General features: G+C 53.9%; 1 pseudogene; it reads left to right on the plus strand.

The window, feature by feature from the left end:
• Window positions 1-2171: 2171 nt before the first annotated feature.
• Window positions 2172-3518, plus strand: LOC529629 (filamin-binding LIM protein 1-like; annotated as a pseudogene).
• Window positions 3519-3897: the final 379 nt, after the last annotated feature.

Here is a 3897-nt window from a genome sequence, read left to right on the forward strand (position 1 = left end):
CCCGAGAGTCCTTGGAAAGGTGATGGGGTGATGTGCAGAGCCTGGTGGGTCCAGGTAAGGACTCTGGACATTACTCCACCTGGAATGGAAGCCCTCTAAGGGGTCTATAAAGGAGAGTTGGGATTGTACACTTCATTACTACACGGCCTGATATGTTGTGATTTATTGTCAATACTCTCTGCTGTAAGAAATAAAATATCTGACTAAAAGGGGCTTAGACAAGTTCATCTTTCTTACCTAACAAGAAGCCTAGAGACAGGCATTTCCAAGATTGGTTTAGTTGCTCGGCAATGTCCAGGCTTTGGGTCAGCATCTTCGTGATCTTGGGGCTGTTCCCACATTGTCACAGGACAGTGGCTGCAGTTCCAGGCATCATATGCCTTCCCCATGGAAAGAAAAAAAAAAAAAGACAAGCAGAAATCTTTCTTTGGAAATTAAGAAAAGAAAGATATCTTCCTGAAACATTCAAGTTCCTCTGGCCAGAATCAGGTGCCATTGATCGGCTGAGCTGCAAAAGACACTGGGAAAATGGCTCTCTGCCACTGTCAGATTCTACAGTGGGAGGAAATCTCTGCCAAGAAAGGGGAAGGATGGAGTGGTTTTGATGGGGAGCTGGAGCAAGTGCCAGAGCTGGATTTCTATTACAATAGTACTCTCCATATACGCCCAAGTCACCCACAGGGGTGAGCATCTCAAGGTTAGGGATGACCAAAAAAAAAGTGGTGGTAGCCTAGACTCACCTAGGGGGGATGTGTGTGTGTGTCTGTGTGCTCAACTGGGTCTGACTCTTTGACCCCCATGGGCTGTAGCCCACCAGGCTCCTCCATCCATAGGATTTTCCAGGCAAAAATACTGGAGTGGGTTGACATTTCCTTCCCCAGGGTCATCTTCCAACCCAGGGATCAAACCTGTGTCTCTCACATCTCCTGCATTGCAGGAGGATGCTTTACCACTGAGCCACCAAGGAAGTTCCTACCTAGCTAGAGAAGGGCATGAAATGGAATGGTTAAAATAAATCCACACTTGTATAAATCAATCATTTTCGTTTCTTGTGTAATTGTGCTACTTGGAAACTTTGTTTATAAATGTATCCGTAGGACTTCCCAGGTGGCCCAGTGGATGAAAATCTGCCTGCCAATGCAGGGGACATGGGTTCAATCCCTGGTCCGGAAAGATTCCATGTGCTGCGGAGCAACTAAGCCTGAGTGCCACAGCTACTGAGCCTATAAGCCACGACTACCAAAGCCCGCTTGCCCTAGATAGAGCCCATGCTCCACTGCAAGAGAAACCACCACCACAAGAAGGCTGAACCCCCAATAGAGAGTCACCCCTACCTACTGCAAAGAAGACCCAGTACAACCAAAACTAAAGAAATAAATAATTTTTAAAGAACAGTGGCATTAAAAGTCAATAAATGTATCCATAAACATATTGGTAGGTGATGCAAATCAGCGATGGGGTACTTGCAATACACTATTCTGGGCAGGAGCCGTAGGGTGGGGCAAGGCCGGCCTGACTTGCACTCTGTGTCTGCCTGGGGGTGTCAGATGACGCCCCTCAGTCTACTGCACGGCTGTCTGACCACTTGGGTGCTGGACATCCTCCCCCCTCTACCTGCCAGGACGCCACGGTGGGAGGATCCTACCCGGACGATTGTACGTTTTGCAGTTGGTCTTATGAAAAATGGATCTTCCCTTTCTCAATCCAGGAACAGCATTTTAACCTCCTCATCTAGCCCCATTCTTTCATCATCTCAGAGCCCCCATTCTTTCAAACATCTCAGTTCCCGATTTCTCTCTTCCCTACGGGGGAGGGAGCAAAGTCATAGTTTCCAGTTGTTTGCAGGAGAGAAAGGCAGGCAGGCACACCCTCTGATAGACGCTCGGTTCTGTTTCTTTCTCCTCCTTATTGGAGATATGCCAATGACCCTGCCAGACCCCAAGGCAATGACAAATCTGGAAGGCTGCACTCCTGCCCACTGAGATGGAGTGGGGACTAGTCATCTGCCTCTTTTGTTCTCATCACAGACTCCACCAAATCCCTGCTTGGGCTGCTCTCCATCTGGAAAAGCAGGGTTTACAGCTATCTCCGCACTCTGACTGTGGTTTTGTGACTCAAATCGCAAGAGGGACTTACTGTTAAGTAGAATAGACTCCAGGCCCGAGATTTGTTTGCAAAATGTCCAGTGGAACATGTAGAGAAAAGGCAAGAGGCAGAGGGATTGATGAGCAGAGAGGAGAATTTCTGCCAAACCCTTCAGCTAAATAAGAGATCAGGTGACCGACCAGAGCCACCAGGGGTGCGGGTGGCTCAGTGGAGCTGGCCTGAATGTTGGGGACCTCAGCCTTCCTAGGAAAATCCAGATCCCAGCCCCACCAGAAGCTGAAACAATGGCCTCCAAGCCTGAGAAGAGGGTCGCCTCATCTGTCTTTATCACCCTGGTGCCCCCACGTCGAGATGAGGCTGTGGTTGAGGAGGTGAGGCGAGCAGCTTGTGAGGCCCAGCCTGGCCACCCCTGGGAATCTCCTGCCCCCACAAAGGCACCCGGGGCTGGCTCGGTGGGAAAGCTCCGTTCCTGGATGCCTCCTGGCAGGACTGCAGCCCCAGGGCCAGCTGTTCCACCTCCGCTCTCCAATGGAGGGTGTCACTTCCTTCTCGCCCTTGGACGTTGATGATGCTCTTCCAGACCCGGACCTCCTCCCACCTCTGCCTCCACCCCCTCCAGTGGACCTGCCCCTCCTGACAAAGAGCCCCCTCCGCGATGGGGGCACCACTCATTTCAGACTTGGGGCAGTTGCACCTGCCCCTCCCCCTCCCCCATCCCAGCACAGGCCCTGGTGGAGGGGCCTCCACTGCAGCCTCGGCCCAGTCATCTCAAGCCCGCAGAGGAGGAGCTGCTGCCCACCACTCCAAAGAGCCTGTCGGCTTCCCTGAGAGAGACATCTGTGCCTTCTGCCGCAAGACTGTGTCCCCCCGAGAGCTGGGCGTAGAGGCCATGGAGAGGCAGTACCCGCCCAGTGCTTCACGTGCCGTGTCTGCCGCCAACGGCTGGCCGGGCAGAGCTTCTACCAGAAGGATGGGCGGCCCCTCTGTGAAGCCTGCTACCAGGACACCTGGAGAAGTGTGCCAAGTGTGCAAGGTTGTCCGGGAGCGCATCATCCGGGCCCTAGGCCAGGCCTTCCACCCCTCCTGTGTGTGACCTGCGCCTGGTGCATCGGGGACGAGGGCTTTGCCCTGGACAGTCAGAATGGGGTGTACTGCCTGGACGACTTCTACAGGAAGTTCGCCCCGGTGTGCAGCATCTGTGAGTATCCCATCATCGCCTGAGATGGGAAGGATGCCTTCAAAATTGAGTACATGGGAAGAAACTTCCATGAGAATTGCTACCCGTGTCAGGACTGCAGGGTCCTCCTGTCCGTGGAGCCCACGGGCCAGGGCTGCTACCCGCTGAACAACCGTCTCTTCTGCAAGCTGTGCCACGTGAAGCAGAGTGCTGCGGGGTGCTGCTGAGGGCACCGCTGGGCTGGGGGCTGTGGCTGCACACTAGCCCTGCTTGTCAGGACCCCTTCCCTAACTTGTGTCCCTTCCCAACCTGTTCTGGCATGCTTTCCTTCCAAGCCACACGCAGGGACCAGCTTGCAGCTCCAACCGTCACTTCGGCCGCTGAGCCCCAGCCTCCTCCCAGCTCAGAACACCCTTCAGACTCTCAGCGGTTCCTTCTCTCCTCTGGGCACCAGAAGGCTTTTGTACTGTGAACGTCATGCCCAGGGGTCCCACCTCCACCACTCTGGCCCCTCTTGAGCACTGGCTTTGACCTGCATTTCCAGGGGTCAGTTGGGTGAGTCTCCAGCAGGCACCCTGTGTCCATAGCGATGATCCATGAGCTCTGAGGGTGCT

The sequence above is a fragment of the Bos taurus genome, chromosome 23 (assembly GCF_002263795.3).
Source record: "Bos taurus isolate L1 Dominette 01449 registration number 42190680 breed Hereford chromosome 23, ARS-UCD2.0, whole genome shotgun sequence".
In the NCBI taxonomy this organism is placed as follows: Eukaryota; Metazoa; Chordata; class Mammalia; order Artiodactyla; family Bovidae; genus Bos; species Bos taurus.